The 23,317-nt window shown below is 44.5% G+C and overlaps 1 protein-coding gene across 25 annotated transcripts in view; it reads left to right on the top strand.

Moving 5' to 3' along the window:
- The window catches only part of LOC126278218 (CUGBP Elav-like family member 2), a 2,351,537-nt gene that overhangs the window by 1,584,840 nt on the left and 743,380 nt on the right, over positions 1-23,317 (top strand). The gene's annotated exons all lie outside the window — the stretch shown is intronic.

Here is a 23,317-nt window from a genome sequence, read left to right as displayed (position 1 = left end):
TTATTAAGACTATATAGCTTAAGAAAAATAGAGAACTTTCATTTCATGCTGTGAATCGATATAGCTGTGTACACAGCTAGCAGGAGCTCTTCGTGAAATATTTCTTTTTCGGTTTAATACTAATTAAGGTTTTCTTAATTTTTCAAGGAGATAAATACTTTTTGCTAAACTAGACATCACGCTGGTCTATTTGATACCACATTTATCCATTTCACGTTCTTCATTTGGCTATGAAAATTCGGACAAAAACTCATTGTGTAATTACTAGGGGGGGGGATCCACACAAACATTTGACCAATAACGGAGCGCTCTACTTTATTGAAGGTACGGGAAATGAACAGTACGTGAAGAGGTTTGTTGAAGGAAGAGTGTTTTGCAAAGGAGGTGAGCTGGAGGTTTTTGGGGTAGGGGAGGGAGTAGGATGAGGTAGGATGCCGAACCAAGGGTTTGGAAGGGGGAGGGCGACAGCAGGAGGGAAGCGTGGGAGAGCAAAAGAAGTCCTGACCTAGAGACGGAGACAAGCATTCTGCTGAACCTGAAGCGATAGGTAGATCTCTGGGCCTATTTCATCTTCAGAAAAGGGAAGCTGTTGTATCCTCTTCGGGATAAGTTGTGGAGAATGTGTACATTTGAGATCGGGGAAATGCGTTGGTACAACCGCGGAAGTCTACAGGGATTAAACGATAGAGCGGTTGGCGTCAAGTTTGCGGATAGTGTAGATAATCTGAAGGTTGACACTTCGGGAAAGGAGAAAGGGAATATTAATAAGCTCATACAGAATCCCAGTGGGAAATTATTGTCCTCGTTTTGCTTTTGTTGATGTTCATCTTATATCCTTCTTTCAAGACACTTTCCATTCTGTTCAACTGCTCTTCCAGTGCCGGCCGGTGTGGCAGTGTGGCTCTACGCGCTTCAGTCTGGAACCCCGTGTCCGCTACGGTCGCAGGTTCGAATTCTGCCTCGGGCATGGATGTGTGTGATGTCCTTAGGTTAGTTAGGTTTAACTAGTTCTAAGTTCTAGGGGACTGATGACCACAGATGTTAAGTCCCATAGTGCTCAGAGCCATTTGAACCATTTTGCTCTTCCAGGTCATTTGCTGTCTCTGACAGAATTACAATGTCGTCGGTGAACCTCAAAGTTTTTATTTCTTCTCCATGGACTCTAATTCCTACTCCAATTCTTTTTTAATTTAATTTTTTTTCCCGTTACTTCTCGCTCGACATACAGATTGAATAACGTCGGGGATAGACTACAACGCTGATGGGATGGTATGTGTTGTGTACATAGTTCCGCGTAGTCAGTGCGTACACAACTTTCCCACTAGAGCGCGCCCCGCTAAGCACAACAGCGCAGGCGCAGCGCTCGTCAGTCTCCGCACTACGAGATGGCGCTGTCTTAGAGACGGACCAAATTCTGCTTCCGCCGAACCACGTATTAATATGTAACGCAGCCAATGAGATTGCTGCTAACGTAGAACCTTTTCTCCTCGCGGATCACACTCGCGCAGTGATACCTGAACGCTCGAGGTATTATAACGAGTGTACAGACCTCCGATTAGTTAGTCTGCATCAGTCTGCATTAGTCTGTAGTCAAGTTTCAGTCTGCGCCTAATAAGATTACCATATTCCTGTACATAGCCATGAAGATAAATGACTAGACACTTCGTCAAGTATTAGAGACATGTGAGAATAAGATTAACGTACCAAGACCAAAGGAACTTCACATTGTAAACAGCATCAAGAATCAAGTTACGTAATGTTTATGCTTGTTATTATTTTAATAAACGTGTGTGAAAATTAATCAAGTTCTGTTTAAAGTTGGCCACCGTCAATCTGCTACTCTAAGCGTGCAAGTGGCATTTCTATCGTCTGACCTAACGGCAGAAGATAAACACGCCACGTTAAGACCACGAGACATATTGCTGACACTCGCCTACTTCGTTAGAGCGACAAGTCAAATAATCTGATGGTGTGTGTACCGAAGGTCTTACAGTACGCACACCACAGTATGCTCCTTAAATTCGGCTATGAAATGAAGGGGGCATATTATCACTTTCTGGAAGGTGCTGCTGTTTGAGAAGACTGATGAGTTTAGCTGTTTTCCGCACCGAGGGGAAGTAAGGTAAGGCGAGACGGCGGTAGTGTAGGCGGGCAGGCGGGGTGACGCACCGCTGGGGCAGCGGCCCCACACTGGCGACTCTACAGGCGCCCTCCCGTGTGACGGGGGCGAGTCGCAGGGCCCGCCGGAAGGGCGGCCGGCGTTCTTCACGGCCGCCCCGACGCTGTCCCGCAGGATCTAATGGTTAATGCATGCGCCCGCATTTGCAACACACAGACCGCTGCACCTCTCAGAATACACCGCGTAATTAATTGTTGCCACTCCCGTTACCTTGGTGTTTCGACGGCGACGGTGATTTTTATCTCACAGCACCAGAAGAACCATCACCGACTGAAACTGTAGCAGTGTGAAGTAAAATGTTCAATGTACCGGGTGGCGCACGAAATGTGTTACCATTTTGTTTCTGAATGTAAACTTTATTGTCAATACAATCTGAAGGCAACATATACTACAATGAAGAGCCGTCCATGGAGATCTGCTCTAACTCAGTACATGCTCAATGCGTCCACCATTTCGTTTCCTAACTTCCTTCAAACGAACAGCAAAGTTAGTGATTACCCTACGGCACATGTCTTCCGTAATTTCACTGCAAGCTTGAAGAGCTGAGCTCCATTAAATCACGTGGACGTTTCGGAAAAATTTAATTCCTTTAGGTACCCCAAAGAAAAAAGTCACATGGATTGAGGTCTGGACTATTGGGGGGCCAATTTTGTCCCTCATTGAAGCGACCTGGAAACCTGAGTGAAATGATCAGCATGTCGAAATGCTCGTGTAAAAACTTCAACACAGTGTTTGCGGTATGTGTCCTTGCTCCAGCTTGCATGAACCACTGCGTGTTGACGGGCAAGGCAGTAGCAAGAAGCTGTGGAATGAAGCTATTGCGGAGCAAGCTCAAATAACGCTCGCTCTTCACAGTTCCTTCAAAGAAAAAGGATCCAGTAAGTCCGTCACTGGAAATTGCTGCCCATGCTGTAATCCTCGGAGCATAATGTTGTCGTTCATGAAGCACTTGTGGGTTTTCAGTGGCTCAAAAGCGTACATTTGTTTGTTAACCACGCCGTCTAAATGAAAATGCGCCTCGTCTGAAAACCAAACGTTGTTCAGAGTTTCTTCCCTGCCTTCCATCCACTGAGCAAACAGTAGTCTCTGCTGCTTGTGTTCTTCAGTGAGCTTCTGTGCACAGGTCATCTTGTATGGGTACATATGGACGTCACTTTTAAGAATGCGTTGAATGGAGCGTCTGGATATTCCCAGTTGTACTGCTGCCTTTCTACACGATTTCCCGGGCCTTCTCTGTACAGCTACTCGTACCGCTCCAATATTATCCGGCGAACAAACAGGCTTAGGCCGAGGTCGCTTCGCTTCCAATACTGTTCCTTCCTGTACAAATTTATCGTACAATCTGTGGATGGACTTCTTGCAAGGGACGCACCGTGTGTTAAACTGTTGTCGAAAACGCCTCTGAGTCACAACAAGGCTTTTCGTTTCATGAAAAACTAACACAATTGCCGATCGTTGCTGTGTCGTCAGTCTTCCATTGTCAGACATTGCTGCTTACTAGTCTCCTAGCGGCAGTATCGTGAATTACACGTCATTTCGTAACTCATTTGTTTTTCCAAGCTCTGCTGGTCATGCTGTAGAGATCCCAGCGGGATATTTAATGTGTGTCGTTAGTTGTGAAAGAAACAATTCGTAATTCATTTCGTGCGCCACCTATAGATACGAGCACTAGCGGAAAAAGTGATTCTTCCAAAAATTACGTTACTGTTCACGGGAGTAAGATAATGACTCCACTGTGTTGGGTAGAAACAAAAAAATCACTAATAGAAACTATTAACACTAAAGAATTTCTGCTGCCCAGTAGAACCAAAATACAGCAACTGGGTATTTGGAGCACCTTGCCCTTCCCGTCGTCTGAAGCGAGCGGGTGAAGTGTTGCAACATATTCATCATCACTCTCACAATTACCAATTATATCATCATAATCACCATCATCACCATCCTCATCAGCTACTCAACTTCCACTGCTGGCAAAGGCCTCATGATTATCATCAGCCACTCGACATCCACTGGTGGCAAAGGCCTCATGATTATCATCAGCCACTCGACTTCCACTGCTGGCAAAGGCCTCATGATTATCATGAGCCACTCGACTTCCACAGCCGCATAAAGACTCCCGTCAACATCCTCGTACTTCTCATCATTATCATGAACTTCAGCCACTCAACTTTACTGCTGGATAAAAGCCCCCAAATACATCCGTATACTTGTCATCATTATCAACCATTCAACTTCTGTACCTGCGCAAATTCTTTCATCATCAGTCTCATAATTGTCATCATTATCATTATCATCAACCACTCTACTTCTACTGGTGGATAAAGGGATCATTGTCCTCATAAGTATAATCATCGGCAGCCATTCGACGTTTACTGCTGGACTCCTCCTCCAGACTTGTCGATGGTTTACGGTCTTCATCTATTCCCGTTTATGTTGCTCTTCCACGTTCTTTAGTATCACCCACCCGCTTTCCACAAGCCTCCTCCATCGGTATACCGTCCATACGTTTGGGTGCATCCCCTGCCTACTTCCATTTCATTTCCATTACAGACATAATAACTTATTGTGCTCCACTCTGTCCCCTGACACTTTTGTGTGTTTCCCGCCTCTCCCAGTGTTTGCAAACATGCATCTCTCCATAGCTCGCTGAGCAACTCTTACTTTTTGAATAGTTTCCACAGCAAAAATCCACGTTCCACTACGATAAGGCGAAACTAGTAATGCAGCCTGATTGTAAGCTTTTCCTTTCAGTAAAGGTATAAGCAAGAATATGACGTTATCTTAAGACTTTCCAGAAAAAAAGTGTGCACTTAATATTCATGGCTGCAAGGTGCTGCTTGTACTTTACAAGGAAGCCAACAGAGGGGCTAAAAGAAAAGAATTAAGTACAACGTTTTTTACTTCGTATTTTCTCTTATCCAGAAATGTAATATTGTACATTCTGTGATTATGGCTTCTACAACCTCAGTTAAACAAACATAAGCGTACAATAAATATACACAAGGACAGTGGACAATATTTTCAATTGTCCCACAAACAAATTGAAAAGACTCACCACCCCTTAGTTCCAACCAAGTTTTTTGGAGATTTGCTTTTATTATGAGGCGAATACCAGAAGAAGAAATTCTCCTCAAATGCTGCAAATAGGATACCTCTTTTCCCCACTTTTAGCTTGCTCGGATCCGGCTCTTAATAACTAAGGTCTGTAACATTCCCCCTTAGGCAGAAAAGAAATATATCCATAACACACCCTTACTGAAGCCCATTGCCCGATGCAAACCCTGTATTGCGTCAGTAACTGTGAAGGATACGTCTAGGTTTTGACTTTTTGTTTTTGTTCATTTTTGCAAGAGAGAAGCGAGACGTCGAAGCCCAGCGCCGGCACTTAAACAGCTTCTTTTGAAGAGCACCCGGATGTCGGCCGAGCTTCACGTGGCTTACCGTGCAACTGGGCTGTTGGCAGTCTTTCGACTGTGTCACCTACCCCCTGTTTATGACGAGAGATTTAGAATTTAAACCAGGACATTGAATCAAGTCTGATGATGCGAATGTTTATGTCGTTTTCTCTCTTATCTTTATCGTCCAAGGTGAATATTTCCAAATCTACCATGATCGCTCTAACGGGTAAAGGATGTACCCAACGGGTTAATGATTCTGTTCATTTATTGTACAGTTGTAGTACGTCCTTAAACGTAATTCTGCTGTGGTGCAATGCACTTCTGAAGCATATTCGAGACATCGATGGCTAAAGGTTTACGAGCCAGTTGAATAGCGTACGTGAGCTCCAGTTTTCCATCTGGTTGAGGTGACAGAATAGAAGTGTACCCGTACCGCTTTCGAGGCTTGCTATCTTTTTTCTAGCCTCCACCATACACCTGCATCGGAGCAACGTGTTCTTCAGAAAGGAATTGTAATCATATTAATGATAACCGTGTATTTACAGTGGTTACTCTTCCTACCGTAGTTCCTCATTGTGGGTTTGTAACCTATCATTCCTGGCCCTGCCCTACTCATCCCTGCTGTGGACACCACAACCGCTTTCCAGTATCTGGGAGACGGGTGCCTTGGTTATGGTCGAGCTTTACTGCGCTGAATTAAGGTCCAGTATCTTTCCCATGATGGTCTGTTGGAAATCAACTTTTCCTGGACTAGAAACAGTCCAGGCCTAAGATTTGTAGAGCACGTGTGGGCCAGACTTCAGGATGCAGGCTTTGAAGAACCTCGCCATAACAACAGAGACCACATGTACAGGAGGAATGGACCTCATCCCTGTGACGGAGGTGTGCGGCAGAGGACCTAAATCAGATGTTCTCAGCGGCTGCTCGTCAAACGTTTGGGACTAAAATACTGGCACGAGTAGTATTTCGTTCGGTTCCAAGTCCCGTCTATCTGGGACTCGACGGTATGGCTCAGAACCTGTAGGTACGTTCGGTATAGCTGGGTAAAAATGGTACGCCCGAGGGTGCCTGGGCTTGACGGGGGGTTAGTCTACAAACTGGACCTCTTACAGGTTACAGATTCGGTCGTGTTGCTCACTGAACGGATACCGATGCTCAATGATCATTTGGTGACGCCTCATCTTCGTCGATCCTCGTTGCTGCTGTCCAGCAGTTTCTGGTGCTGGCAGTGGCGGAGAGCGCTCGTCAGTTGAGGATCGGAAGCCCAACGATGGGGGAGTTTCTATAGAGCCCAGATGAGCGGCGGCGTGTGGAGTCAGTTCCTAAAGAGACAACAGTGCTCGTGGAGAGTTTTGGCAGACGAGTTGACGACTATCTTCATAGTCAGGGACAAAATACTGGCTAATTGGACAGATGTCTGTTCAAAACATTCATTAAAATGTGGAATTGAGTTTTTGTAAAAAGAAAAATTTGTCAAAAAACTTGAGAGGGAAACTTTCTGTTCACACTGTATTTGCTAGTACCTCTTCAACCCACTCACACAGCTGGTCTGATATTTCGTATGCTTGTCATTTATTCGTTAGGCGATAGTGCGGAACTGTACCGAAGGCCTTGTGTAAAACAAGGAACACAGCATCAACATGGGCGCCGACTTCTATTCCTTTTTGGGTCTCGTGGGAGAACGGTGCGAGCTGGGTTTCGTACGATCTTTGTTCGCGGAACCCATTTTGATTTCTACAAAAAAAAAAAAAAAATGTTCAAATGTGTGTGCAATCTTATGGGACTTAACTGCTAAGGTCATCAGTCCCTAAGCTTACACACTACTTAACCTAAATTATCCTGGGGACAAACACACACACACCCATGACCGAGGGAGGACTCGAACCTCCGCCGGGACCTGATTTCTTCGGGCGAGATTTTCCGCCTCCGGAAATGTCATAATACGCGGTCATAAAATGTGTTCTAAAATTCCACAAGAGACAGACGCCGGCGTATTTACTTTTAAACTGTCGGTGAAACTGTCTCTGTTAATAAAAGTGCGTCTACTATAACGAGCGAACGTCAGATCTTAAGTGGAACGTTGGGGAGCAGTAAGTCGACGACCGGCTCTCGTCACGGATTCCTTCGCAGCGCACCCGCGGCGACGACAACCATCAGCTCGCCAGATGGCGCTTTGTCAGCGCGCGCGCGCTGTGGACACCTTTGTCTCCCCCGCCACGGGTCGTTAGTCGCCACGGCAAATTTAAGGAGGGGCTTTGCTGCCTATCAACGGTCCGGAGCTGCTAGGAGCGGTGCCAGCTGACTCGGGGCCAGGCCGACAGATTTGTGACCGAAGATAAGGCGGCAGTCACGTGTTCCTGCGCTTTATGCGCGGTTTCATTTGCCGCGCGCGATGCTTCCCCGTCTGCAGGCGCCAAACACCACCAGCTCGACAGCAACGGAAAGCTACGCGCGATGGAGTTAAGCGTTTATACTACACTGCTCCTCACAAGAGTTCATGAACTTGACATTTTTCCAAGTAAGTTATTTATTAGTCAACCCATTACAATGAGATCTGCAGCTACGAAATTGAACACTCTATAATACGAATATTACCTCCTATGCAAGGAACAAGCAAACCTTTAAGTGGCTACTCTAAAAAAAGAAAAAAGATAGTTCTAATGTTCAAGCTTACAGACCTCAATCTGTTATAGAACCTAAGGATATATTCTGAGCTCAAACACAATTAGGTATCTCGAACAGAATGAGATCTTCCATACCCACCAGCACAGAGTCAGAAAATATCCAGCGTGGTAAAAGTTCTGCGGAATCCATCAGAGACAGGTCTTTTTCTCAGCTAAATGTCCACGAAAAATCGAATTTGCTCTGTTGTTTGATATCGATAAAGAAGTCTCTATCTCGTTGTTAAGTCACACGCATCGGGCATGGATATTGTGTCAATCCCTTGGGTTTCAGTAGTTCTAAGTTCCAGGGGACTGATGACCTCAGATGTTAAGTCCCATAGTGCTTAGAGCCAACGAGTGTAGGCAGGCCCGCTACCACAGATTACGGCGCTCGCAAAGCGCCGGCGAGGCGAGGACGGGGCGCCCCCGGGCGGGCCTTCCTGTGGGAAATCAGGCGCCAACCCCGCGCGGCAGCGGGCGGCGGCCGCAGGTGAATGCCAATACGCAGCGAGTGGCGCGCGGCCAGAATGCCGATGGCGGCGTGAGTACCAACCTGCTGTCACCGGCGGCCGACCGCTCCGGCGCCGGACCCCACAGCTCAGGCTCGTCGCCCATCCGAGGGCTCCTCACACGGCACGAGTTGTCGTCCGTATTCCTATTTACACGGTCCTCTTGGCTCACAACAGTAGTTCGCCAAGCTTCGCAGGCTGCTCATACACACTGTGCATACCCTGCTACCGAATGTTGCACAAAACGGACGGCAAGTTTATACCAATGCGTGAAGGCACATCGGAATATGCAGAAAAGTTGCTCATACAACTCGAGGCATAACCACGCGTGCAGTTTCAGACAGTGAAGACGTATGCAGCAGTGCATTTCACACCACCCGCGGAACAGTGACGAAGTGTTTTTGAAAAGAGAGACGGTAGAATATGGCAACTTGGTGCAAAGAACATGTTTTTTAATGGACACTATAAACTGCAGTCATGTCTTCTTGACAGCAGAGGTACAGGTTACGACAGCAGAAACAAGTGTTTGACGAAGACAGATGTGAAAATTACCGATCTATTAGTTTAATAAGTAATGTTTGCAAAATTCTAACAAATAGTTCAAATAGCTCTGAGCACTATCGGACTTAACATCTGAGGTCATCATTCCTCTAGAACTTAGAACTACTTAAACCTAAATAACCTAAGGACATCACACACGTCCATGACCGAGGCAGGATTCGAACCTGCGACCGTAGCAGTCGCGCGGTTCCAGACTGTAGCGCATAAAACCGCTCCGGTTACACCGGCCGCCGCAAAATTCTTAACACTAATTCTTTATAGAAGTATAGACAAACTAGTAGAAAGCACGTCGGGGAAGATCAGTTTGGATTCTGGAGAAATGTAGAAACTTAGAAGTTAGGTTAAGGAAACGCAGACCTATGTTTATAGCATTTGTAGACTTAGAGAAAGCTTTTGACAATGCTGAGTGCAATACTCTCTTTCAAATTCTCAAGGTAGCTGGGGTAAAATACAGTCACCGACGGGCTATTTACAACCTGACCAGTAACCAGATGCCAGTTATAAGACTTGAGAGGCATGAAAGGTAGGCAGTGGTTGGGAAGAGAGTGACACAGGTTTGTAGCCGATACCCGATGTTATTCAATCTGCACGTTGGACAAGCAGTAAATGAAAGCAAAGAAAAATTTGGAACAGGAAATGAAGTTCAGGGAAAACAAAAACTTTGAGATTTGCCGATTATATTGTAATTCTGTCAGAGGCAGGACACTACTTGAGAGAGCGTTTGAAGGCAATAGACATTATCTTGAAAGAAGCATATAAGATGAACAGGGACAAAGCGAAACAAGGATACTGGAGTGCAGTCAAATAAAATCAGGTGATGCTATGGGAGTTAGATTAGGGAAAGAAATACGTAATGTAGTAGACGAATTTTGCTATTTGGGCAGCAAAATAACTGATGATGATTAAAGTAGAGAGGTTCAAATCGCTCTGAGCACTATGGGACTTAACATCTGAGGTCATCAGTCCCCTACAACTTAGAAGTACTTAAACCGTTCTAACCTAAGGACATCACACACATCCATACCCGAGGCAGGATTCGAACCTGCGACCGTAGCGGTTGCGCGGTTCCAGACTGCAGCGCCCAGAACCGCTCGGCCACAACGGCTGGCCAAAGTAGAGAGGATATAAAAAGTAGACTGGCAGTGGCAAGAACAGCATTTCTGAAAAAGAGAAATTTGTTGGCATGGAATATAGATTTATTTGTCTGGAATGTAGCTATGTATGGAAGTGAGATATGGACGATAAACAGTTTAGACAAAGAGAGAAGAGAAGCTTTCGAAATATGGTGCTACAAAAGAATGTTGAAGATTAGATGGATAAATCGCATAACTAATGAGGAGGTACTGAGTAGAAATGGGGAGACAAGAAGGGATCGCTTCGTAAGACACATTCTGAGACACCAAGAGATCACCAGTTTAGTACTGGAGGAAAGTGTTTCGGGGGGAGGGAGGGGGGTAAGAATCATACAAGGAGACAAAGAGGTGAATACACTAAGCACTCTCAGAAGGATGTAGTTTGCAGTAGTTCTTCGGAGATGAAGAGCCTCACACAGGGTAGAGTAGCGTGAAGAACCGCATCAAACCAGTCTTCAGACTGAACACCGTAACAGCAGCATTTAACGAAATATGCTGTATGTTAAAGGAGCGTAGGGCGCAGACAGCAGTGGTGGGAATTAAAAAGAAAAGAAAAATAGCGGGTTAGAGTGAGTACGAAGACCAAATTCAAAGTCACGGTGTAATCTCATATCCCGCCCACGCCTCCCGGCTTATTTCAAGGTCAGGGGAATCCCCCTGCCGCCTTCCATCGCCCGCGCCTGTCGGACAATTGTATGTGATACGTACTAGGTCAGGATGTAACTTGATACCTCACCCATGCATTTTGGGCAATTGCGTGACATCAAAACTGAGGGAGAATGAAAGTCGTCCATCCACTGTGGTGGTTATAGCCCAAATAATGATCTAACCTTGAAGTTTATTTCAATGTTTTCAGTGACCAAATGCTCCTGTCTTTCCTACGTCATCACGGTGAGCGTTCTGTTGACATACGCGTTGTCCAACATGAGAACGGTCGCTTCACACGGTTGCACGCATACGTTGTCGTTTCTTTTCATACTGGATTGCAATTTTGAAACAACCATGCAGTAATATATGGCGTAAATCATATTAAAATTTGTTCTACGTGCTAGATTTTTACTTTAAAACTAGTGTTCACTGTTTGGAACGTAATACTAATCTGAAATACTTTTCTAGTTCTGCGATCAATAACTACATATCCCTTGCTAATACTTAAGGACCGAATATTTTGTTCCTAATTACCGAAGTGCCCCGTTATTGCGTGCTGCCTGATTTGCATACAGCCCGCACAACGTAACTGTCTTGCAGGTCCTCTACTCTCTTTTCAGTACCCTCGACTTACTACACAGTATGGTATTTTTTCGGTTAGGTGTTTTGTGTTCTCATGTAAGATGAATAATTTTATTCCTCATCAACTTTACATCGTTTTTATTCTAAACTATAACTGTTTGAACACATAGCGCTTCTCCACATTATGAATCAATGATTCATCATGCGTGCAGAAAAGTATCACCTTTTATAATCTATAACCATGATAAAATTGTAAACTACATTTAAAAACAATCACCACAATCCATCATATTACTGCGCACTACAATAAATTTGTTATATCACCAAACAAAATATACACCTATTTCTGCAATGTCCATTTGTTGGTCTGTTCCTTTGTTGTAGAATTTAACATCGTTACTATACACGTAGCACAGCGACACAAACAATTTTCAGATATTAGCACGGAGACATTTGGTCTGATTTATCGAGGGGGCCTTATCCTTTACAGTAAATATTATGTCATTTATTATGTTTAACTTAGAGGCTAAATGTAAACATATGTTCCTAGTACTTTTTTAATCTATGATGCAGCGTAAAACATATCTCTTTATGAAGCAGAAGCGAACAAAATTTGCAAACATACCTAGCTTCGCTCCTTTCACAAACTCTACGGGGCCCTGGTAGGAAATTTCTTCCATCCGTTGTCTGAAGAGGATACAGGTTCACACTGCTGCGTGTCAGCCCGTGGACATCCGGGTGGACCTACACGTGATGCTTTCTCCATTCCACTCGGGGATGAGCTGGACGTATCTCTCTCTGGGTCCGGAGGGTCTTTACTATCGTCAGAATCGAAGACCCAGATGATCCACTAATTCACCAGTGAAAGGAGACACTGCTTATGCATGTTTTTCTCTAGATTCAGAACACTGTAAATTCTAAATAAATTGAATAGTCCACAGTTTATTACATAAAGGACGGCTTTTTTGTCGATTTCATCGATATGCTTAGAGTAGAATAGTACGAAAGGTACTGACCGAAGTGATCGACTCCTTTCATGCGCGCACTGTATTGATTTACACATACACGCGTCAATGTACCCTCTGCGTTTTTTTTTTTTTATTTTTCATCCTGTTACTTGAGACAGAAGGTTCATGGATTGTTGACATCAATCGGACATCGCTCTTGTCTTTCCGTTCGAGCAGAGGAATATCACATTTTCTACAAAAAAAAAAAAACTGTGCCATCTTCCTTCGTTCTTAATGATTTGGCTTTCAGAGTTTGCGACAAACCTCTGTTCACGCTAATAGTATCTCAGACTCTGGTTTTCTTTTTCAATAGTAACTCTGCAACAGAGGTGCTGTTATAATAATTATCCTCGTACATATGATACCAAGATAACAAAGATACCAAGATAAATCCCAAAAACTGAGAGAACGGATCGTTCCAATTTCTTCCCTTCATCAGTGTAAATCTCCAGTTTAGAGACAAAGTGTGTATCATTGTCTTACGCCATCCTAGCAAGTAAACCATCCTTTATATTTTTTGCAGGTTTGTGTGTTCGAAACCTCAGCCGTCCTCTCCATGGAATCATCCCCTCATCCAAAGGTCACTGTATCTTTGGTTTCTAAAGTGTCCCCAATTCGCTGAGGAAATAAACCAGCACATGTTGACTTTGAAGATCTTGTTCAATTTCGTGCAAGAATGTCATAATTGCTTCAAATATGTTGCGACTCACAGTCTGTGAAAATACTGAGGTACCTGTTGGAGGGTATGTTGGGCAATATTCTCTCCATCCCTAGTTTCTTGTTAGTCCGAGTAGAAGAGATAGGCCAAAACACATGACTCTTTGTGTAACAGGAGTGCCTCAGGCGATGTTTTACGTTTCATTGTGGTTGTATCTTGGAAGGTGCACGACTCCTTGCAAAACAGTTCGAACGAGTCGTCACCACACTTCAGGCTAATCACTGAGGCTACAGATGCACAGTGCGCTGTGAAAATGACCCCAGGAAGGCGGCCTTCAAACGGTTGCAGGGGTGATTGAATGTCAGTTTTGCACCAGTGATTGTTATCATTATGAACACAAATGTCGACACCACAGCCAGCTTATGTTTCTTTATAGGTCTGAGAAGGTCACTGTCACCTGAATCGTCCTCAGGGCCACACATACATTCGTTCACTCACTCATCCGGGTCTTCCTTCTCATTAGGAACATGTACATCAACAGAAATCTCTGAAAGCATTGCAGAGTCGTTAATTTCCTTCCGTTTTCTGAATAGGGCCTTCTCTAAAAGCAGGAGGAATTTCATGGCGAAAATGGTAACTACGTGAATTATCAAATTACATTCACAATAGCCAAAAACTACGCGAAGATCATCATGTTTGTACATTGCCTGTGGATGTAAACACCTAACTCGAAGTCTACAAGCAGCGTGTAGTAAACATCAGTAATCTCGCGATCCGTGCGCAACAGATGGCGCTCGAAACGCGAGAAAACTTGGTATCTGTCCACAATCTCCGAGTCGCTATCAGCATCCTAGACCTTGAAACCACTGATTCTCATTCAAGTAGCCCCTCAGTTTGCCTCAGGAGACTGTTTGCACCCTGCTCAAGTCCTCTTAACAGGGAAAAATCCTAACAGTGCCGGAAACTGAACCTGGGCCTTCCAAATGGTAGTTTGAGTGCTCATCTACGGAGGCTGACTTTACTACAGCTACTGGAAACCTCTTACTCTAAAAAGGATTAAGAAACTGTCTGATAGTTTTCATAAGCAGTCGCGATACTATTATACTGGAATGATAAATGTAGAGCGACATCTGAACCTTACGACTTCTTGAACTGTTTTCATTAATCTGCCGGCACACGGACCACACATTCGAATATCAACGTTGACCGTGCCGAGTTAATGTCAACTGTGTTGTGTCATGACAGTTGAACATGCCGTGGTCCACTGTACGGAATGTGCTTCGAACCATTCTGAAGTGGTATCCGCACAAGATACCAATTAACAATGGGTTTTCCAGAAATCAGTTTGCTGGTGGCTTGAAACGACATATATTCATAGGACGTCACCAAATATGGGCTTCAACTGAGGCGGCATGTCACGTAGATACCGTTCGTCCATCTCACTGGTCTACGATCAAACGCACGTTCAGAATATATATCACGCTCGATATTGCTTTATACGTTCGCAAAGACTCCCCAACGTGCTTTTTCCATGCTACGACGTTAGAAGTGTGGCACGCTGAACGTTGACGCTCGAATGCTCGGTCCGTGTACCGACAGTTTTGTTATAATTGGGTCACGTCCAGGAAGTAACCAGCGATGAGCTGCTGAGATGAGGTAAAGCAGCAAAACTGTATCGGATCGGAATCCAGCTGGGTTTTATAATTGTATCACTACGCTCTCTAATGCGAAAAATCTATTTCGTATGTGAATACATTTGAATTATTAACGACGTACGGCACAGAAAACGATTTTCAACTGCTCTCGCGCAATTATGCCCTTAAATCGCACACGTATTCTGCATTTAAACAAGAATTATCTCGGATTCGGTTCGAGGATAAATTACAGTCACGCTGTAACTCACAGTGAATACCGCTAATAGAGCATTAAATAACGGTGTCCAGACGTTCTGTCTCTGTCTTTCCGGCCACCCTATTCAATTCGTTCAGAATGCAGAGCTAATAGTGATTCAGTGGGGTGGCAGCAGTGAAGGAAATACGCGTTGTCGTCGCGCTGTAATTTCCGAGTAACCGTCGCCTAGACGTCCGGGTATCTACAGCGCCAGACAAACGAGTGGGGGCAGGCTGTGTGTGTGCTCGCTGTATGAACTGCACGGTGTGGCGGACTTGGCGCGCCCCCGGTGTGCGCGAGAGAGCGCGTATGTCTGTTTTAGTGCAGGGCCGGAGTTAGTGCCGGCGCGGTGTTATTTAAAAGGGGCCGCTCAAATATTTAAGGGCCGCGCGCCGCTCCGCTCGCTGCACCAGTATTTATCGGCTCAGGCGGCCGACACCCAGGCTTCCCAGGCAGTAGCCACAACCACTAGCCCAGCGACACATCCCCTCGGCGACACCGCCAACCTTGTGCGTTTCATACTAATGCAGTACATGCCGATCCAGCAATTCTTCCACACCTGTTGTGGCTCACATTCTGATACCTTCACGTTTTCCCTTTTCCCTTTGGGCTTTCAGTCATCTACTACAAACATACAGGGTGTTTCAAAAATGATTGATATCTTTGAAACGGCAATAGAAACTAAACCAGCAGCGACAGAAATACACAGTTTGTTGCAATATGCTTGGGACAACAGTACATTTTCAGGCAGACAAACTTTCGAAATTACAATAGTTACAATTGTCAACAACAGATGGCGCTGCGGTCTGGGAAACACTATAGTACGATATTTTCCACATATCCACCATGCCTAGCAATACTATGGCGTAGTCTCTGAATGAAATAACCCGAAACCTTTGACAACGTGTCTGGCGGAATGGCTTCACATGCAGATGAGATGTACTGCTTCAGCTGTTCAATTGTTTCTGGATTCTGGCGGTACACCTGGTCTTTCAAGTGTCTCCACAGAAAGAAGTCACAGGGGTTCGTGTCTGGCGAATAGGGAGGCCAATCCACGCCGCCTCCTGTATGTTTCGGATAGCCCAAAGCAATCACACGATCATCGAAATATTCATTCAGGAGATCAAAGACGTCGGCCGTGCGATGTGGAAGGGCACCATCTTTCATAAACCACGAGGTGTTCGCAGTGTCGTCTAAGGCAGTTTGTACCGCCACAAATTCACGAAGAATGTCCAGATTGCGTGATGCAGTAATCGTTTAGGATCTGAAAAATGGGCCAATGATTCCTTTGGAAGAAATGGCGGCCCAGACCAGAACTTTTTGAGGATGCAGGGACGATGGGACTGCAACATGGGGCTTTTCGGTTCCCCATATGCGCCAGTTCTGTTTATTGACGAAGCCGTCCAGGTAAAAATAAGCTTCGTCAGTAAACCAAATGCTGCCCACATGCATATCGCAGTCATCAATCCTGTGCACTATATCGTTAGCTAATGTCTCTCGTGCAGCAATGGTAGCGGCGCTGAGGAGTTGCCGCGTTTGAATTTTGTATGGATAGAGGTGTAAACTCTGGCGCATGAGACGATATGTGGACGTTGGCGTCATTTGGACCGCAGCTGCAACACAGCGAACGGAAACCCGAGGCCGCTGTTGGATCACCTGCTGCACTAGCTGCTCGTTGCCCTCTGTGGTTGCCGTACGCGGTCGCCCTACCTTTCCAGCACGTTCATCCGTCACGTTTCCAGTCCGTTGAAATTTTTCAAACAGATCCTTTATTGTATCGCTTTTCGGTCCTTTGGTTACATTAAACCTCCGTTGAAAACTTCGTCTTCTTGCAACAACACTGTATTCTAGGCGGTGGAATTCCAACACCAGAAAAATCCTCTGTTCTAACGAATGAACCATGTTGTCCACAGCACACTTGCACGTTGTGAACAGCACACGCTTACAGCAGAAAGACGACGTACAGAATGGCGCACCCACAGACTGCGTTGTCTTCTATATCTTTCACATCATTTGCAGCGCCATCTGTTGTTGAAAATTGTAACTACTGTAATTTCGAAAGTTTGTCCGCCTGAAAATGTACTGTTGTCCCAAGCATATTGCAACAAACGGTGTATTTCTGTCGCTGCTCGTTTAGTTTTTATTGCCGTTTCAAATATACTGGTCATTTTTGAAACACCCTGTAGATGTAGTTCCTGTTCTTCACAAGCAGTCTCTAACCAAACCAGTAAATCACTCCTCACTCCCCATTATTTACACATTCGATGTCCCGAGTATAAAACAGCTTCAAACGTCTGCTTACTTTGCAAATCATCTAATATTTTAAGCTAGTTGTCCCAGTGTCAGCCCACTGGCGTTGTGAAGACCCTAGCCAATAGCCAGCATCAGTAGCCGTGACGTCCTTCCTCGGCAACTCTTCCAACGCTCCCCGTTCCAAACCAGTACACTATACACTAGTATACTATATACTAGTATACTATATACTAGTACACTATATCCCCGTCCAACAGTTCCTCCTCGCCGGCAGCGCTGGCCGTACGGTTCTAGGCGCTGCATCCCGGAACTGCGGGACTGCTTCGGTCGCAGGTTCGAATCCGGCCTCGGGCATCGATGTGTGTGATGTCCTTAGGTTAGTTAGGTTTAAGTAGTTCTAAGTTCTAGGGGACTGATGACCTAAGATGTTAAGTCCCACAGTGCTCAGAGCCATTTAGCCAGTTCCTCCTCACCTGTTGTGGATCAAATGCTTTCTTTCTCCCTTCGAATTTTTACCCACCTACTACAAACTCAGTAGTAATTGTCGTCATTCACAAGCCGTCTCTAACCAAACCAGTAATCCACTCCCCACACCAATTCTTTAGAGCATCGAACTTCCATGTATAAAATCGAAACTTCTGATTACTTTGCAGATGACTTAATTTGTCTAGCTAGTTGGTCAAATGTTCGACCCACAGGCGTTGTGAAGCCACGAGCTGGTCATCCAGTACCAACAGCCGTCACGTCTCCCCTGGGCGACTCTGTCAACACTCTCCGTCCCTACCACTTTGAAACGTCCCCTTAGAAAAATTTATGAATTACTGTGCTGATAAAACTCTTGCGCTATTTGATTTTCAAACAGCTGAGCAAAACTGAACTTACTCAGATATTTCGCTCTTTCCTTACTCTGATCAACACTAAACTGACACACAATATTTTTACCGCAACGCAGTCTGACAGCGAGCGCCACTACTGCCAGCTAAATAAAAGATTCAAACTACTGAAGGCAGTAACTACTGATAGGCATAGTTAGCAAATGAAAGATTTTGATAGAGAACAAGCAATGTATTTACCTTAATAGTGTTCAAAAGTCATAAAATACATAGCAGTTCATGACATCCAGTCTTACAAATTTAATGTCTCTAATGGACACAGGTCCAGATCATCCGTTCTCTAAACTCCGCCATTTCTCTACCCACATCCACCACTACTGGCGCCTCATCTCCAACTGCGCGCCGCTACGCGCTGTTAACAGCCAACTGCCCAACACTACAATAACAATGTTCCAACAATGCAAACCAGCCACAGACTGCACACAGCACAGTCAGTGATTTTCATATAGAGCGCTACATGGCGTTGCCAACATAAAACCCTACACAGCCTACTCACAACTTCACTACATCCCGGTCCAGCAATTCCTACATACCTGTCGTGGCTCAAACCGCTCATTTTTCCTCTTCTCTCCGAATTTTTACTCATCCGTCCGAAAAGGCCTCCGAAGGTCCAACGCTACTGACCAACCACCGTGTCATCCTCAGCCGACAGGCGTTATTGGATGCGGATATGGAGGAGCAGATGCTGAGCACATCGTTTTCCCGGCCGTCGTCAGTTTCCATGCCGCAGTCGCTGTTTCTCAATCAAGTAGCTCCTCAGTCGGCATCAAAAGGGCTGAGTGCACCCCACTTGCACGCTTGGCAGACCCAGGCAGTCACCCACCCAAGTCCTGGCCAAACGAGACAGCACGTGAATTGGGTGATACGATGGGAACCGATGTGACCACTGCAGCACCTTTTATAAACTTGCAACTGCTGTTCCTCACAAGCAGCCACCCCAACCACTCCCCACAACCAATTGTTTGAGGAATCGATCTCCCATGTATAAAACAACATTCAGATGTCTGATTACTTTGAATATGATTCAGTGTGTTAAGCTGGCGTGTCAAATGTTTGAGCGAAGCGAAAACAAGAATCCCTATAATGGACTACTGGGGCACCAAACTGACCAGCGCACGGTCTATTTTTGGAAATTTTATAAGTGGAAAAAATAGTGATTGACAGATTGGAGAAGAAATTAGTGAGATAATACAGCTAGATAGAATGTTCTAGGAAGGGCGTCGGTGAGAAACCGCCTGGTTGGAAAACGTTTTGCACCGGTTCTTTGGTGAGAGTACAGACAGGGCCTTGAGAATTACCTCATTGGCCAGAATATGGGTACCCTTTTTCATTGGGGGACAGTTTTTTGTAGTGCGGATTTTGCTCAGATGAGGGAGATGTGACGCGGTCGAGACTTCTTTGGGCTAGGACTGCGAAGAGAATAATTTCTGTTATTGTTTCGAAGAGTACAACCACTGGAGACTTACGGGCTTCAGCGATGGGATGGAGCAGCGAGCGGAACTTCTCCTCTGAGACGCAGCCGTGCGTTAGCTGATGACGAACAGTGGCAGCCGTCGGAACCGTACGCACCTCACGTGTCCCCTACACATCGATGATGGTTAAGGGTATCTGGTCGCATAGGCTGGTTGTGGAAGAGTGAAGCTGGGCGTTTTTTGTCGCTCAGTTACGTTCATCTTGACACATCCACGACCATGCGAGTGGGAAACGCTGCACGTTTGTTTCCCATTCTTCGTTTGGTACGACGTTACAGACACTGAGTAACCACAAGAGGTCATGTTTCCGGCGATTAAGTTGTTGGATAGTAATTACTTCTGAAATCGGCGATTCCTTTTCCGAGAACTGTTGCAAATTGAATACGACCTGTTCTATCTCATTTATTGGCTCTAATTAACCGTTGCTTTTGTTGTGTGTCCAGTTACCGTATCGGCCCTATAATAAGCCGCCACCGCATATAAGCCGCTCATCGAAATTTCGAGGAAAAAATGAAAAAAATATTTTGGAGTAAAATAAGCCACACACTGATTGTAGTTACACGTAAGACGTTGCTATGTAGCGTAAATATTTGTTCTAACATATAATGCATCACATTGACACCTGACATTGCGGTAATGTATCTTGAATTATACACTCTCATCATTGTCAGTACGGGAGTTTACTTCATCGCTCTTACTACCAGCATTTTTTTTTTCATTCTCTTCGCTTAGGACGTCATCCTCGCTTCCATCCAGAGCATTCGATGTGCAGCATTTCTTGATCCCCTTTATGATGGACTCTGGTGATATGGGGACCATGAAGCAAGAATCTACTCGCACAGAAGGGTGACTCATAGTTTTTTAATCTTAGCAGGCGGTGTAAGGGCATGATCCTTTTCCAGGAGCCAATCTGAATGCATTTCTCGGAAACTGTTCTTGAACAACTTGTTTATGGCCACATATAACACGTGTAGTTTCGAGATCGTTCCGCCTGGTATTACAAGTTCTGCCCTCTGTGCAGCAAGTTTATCTTTTACCTAAAAAATTAGGTGGTCCTTAAAAGCTTCCAAAACTGGCATGGCTCGCTTAGCAAGCAGTGCCCCAGGTCTGCGATTCCAAAGACAGCCAGTCAACCATAAGTTGCGTTATCATCCGGCTCTTTTCTTGGCAACGATTCACTAAGTCCTTAGGGAAGTTTTCTTTGGGCACAGTTTGTGTCTTCTGAATAACATAAGGGGATAACTTCCCCCCCCCCCCCCCCCCCCCCGCTACTGTAACAGCTAACATCACAGTTGTTATATTTTTTCATTCCCAGTTCTTATCAATGGGATACTTTTTGCCATTTATCCCAGAGCAATGAAAGTGGAACAGTCAGTTGTCTTATTACAGGTGCATTAAATGAAATTTTCTTAATTTTCTCGCTAGGCATGTATTGTAAACGAGCGTATGACATGTCTTAGTTTAAAAAATTTTCCCGAAAAGAGGTAATTAGCAAAACAGTTTTTAAAATTATAGTTCTAATACAGAATTCGTAAAAGAAGTCAGCTTTTTAGAAAATAGTGTGAACGTATGTGAAAAAATTTAGTGTTCTACTGATAATACTTTTGGAGAAAAGGCACATTGAAAACGGTGAATTTAATACTGTAGACGTAGAAGCTACCTTGTCTCAGTAAGTTAGGCAGCACACTCATGGTACCTTCGAACACGGACGTCGGCAGAAATATACACAAGGGGGAGCAAGATTCTAAAGCTGTCATTTTCTTACAAGTGATTCGGTGAGTCTGATAACGTATCGTGTCCCCAAGAACTAAATTTAACAGTAAGTATTACACTTCAAACGACTGACAGGTATGCACTCAGGTGTTCGCGGTAGATTACTTTGAAACGTAAATTGTAGGCGTATTTCAATAGTGTATGCAAAGTACATGTTTTTGTACTATTAATGTAGGAGCCACTGGAGCTGCTTCTAAAGCGTATTGAACAGAACGCTGGCTGGTGAGACGGAAGATGATTCAGACCAAGATCGTTTCCACGCGCCGGATTGTCGATCGTAGCTGATGCATCAGGCAGCTTGGGCGTGGTTTTTAAGCGGTTTCACACTCCCGTTTTGGCAAATGCAGGAGTGCTTCGCAGTTCCTGCCTCGGAAAATACACGATCCTTCGGCCATAGATACTAGTAGAGTGGCCTTGCTCTGCAGTAGCTATAGGGCTGGTGTGGCTCCAACATAAACCACGTGACTGTTGGCAAAACGTGGCGGGATTTCAAATCAGCGGTCTGCCATCCTATGTTTGTATCGTATTTTACCCACATTTCTCAACTGACTGCCAAACGCTTCCAACAAAAATTACTTTTTTATTTGCGAAAAATTTTGTCAGAACTACATTTGACCCGGATTTCTTCACAGTACAAGTTCCAAAATCTAACAAATACATCGAACGCCCTCTGGTGGGCAGCGAGACGAAATTACCATAAAATATCAATTAAAGTTAAAATTCCTTTAAACAGTAAGAGTGGGCTCGTGTCAAAACTTTAAATATTGGATTCGCCGCGTTTTTAGCTCTAGTCATTTATATATAAAAAAAAGGGATATGGGAATTATGTCAACTATAGGCGCCAGAATTGTCGACTTTAGGAGCAGGTCCATTTTAGAGTATCAAAGGTTCAGTTTCTACTATTTTTACAAAAGTTTAAACTATCAGTTTAAAAAAATGATATTTTAGATGAAAGGTGAGACTTTGGAGTTTCAGAAAATAATTTTGAAGCCTACATTTATTTAATAGTATTAGAATGCAGAAAAAAATTCTCTTGATGTGTCGACTATATGTGCTCTTACCTTATTATAATCTCACTTGTATATACAAAAAGGCGCATATGTGCAGATGCTTTAAGGTTTTTCCGTTTCAGGGCCTGCCTTCGGTTTTCATCCATAGGGAACCTATGAGTAGGAACGAGAAACAGTTATACTTACTTCTGTAACCGAATTATCACAGATACTTTCCAAAATGTAATATGAGTCTAACTTTACAGGCATTACTTTCAGCACTTTAATTTAAATGATACTTTTATTTCAAGTGTAAAAAACATATAAAAGTCACTTCAGCAGATTTCAATAAACGCATCTGCACTATCATAGATACACTTACACTTAAAATGTAATGCCATTTCCCCCGACAAAACGCTGAGTACAGCCATAAGCGCAACACGAAACAACCATGTTTTGCCAACATTCACGTGACTTTAGCCCATGCATGTTGGAGCCACGAAAATGACGTCAGGGCCAGTCTGTTATATTTATGGTCGAAGACACAATCAGTTCAAATGCGATTACAGGGAATAAAGTCTACACAATTCACATAAGGTGGCGTGTGCTACTTCCCCTCAAGAGCCCCCCCTACACATGCACGAACCGACCAGCCGACAAATTGAACGTGTGTAGGTGCTTGGGCCAACCTACAGACCAACTTTTCTTT

The sequence above is a fragment of the Schistocerca gregaria genome, chromosome 6 (genome assembly GCF_023897955.1).
Source record: "Schistocerca gregaria isolate iqSchGreg1 chromosome 6, iqSchGreg1.2, whole genome shotgun sequence".
Taxonomy (NCBI): Eukaryota; Metazoa; Arthropoda; class Insecta; order Orthoptera; family Acrididae; genus Schistocerca; species Schistocerca gregaria.
The sequence above is the reverse complement of the archived record's forward strand: the minus strand, read 5'-3'. Positions and strand labels throughout refer to the sequence as shown.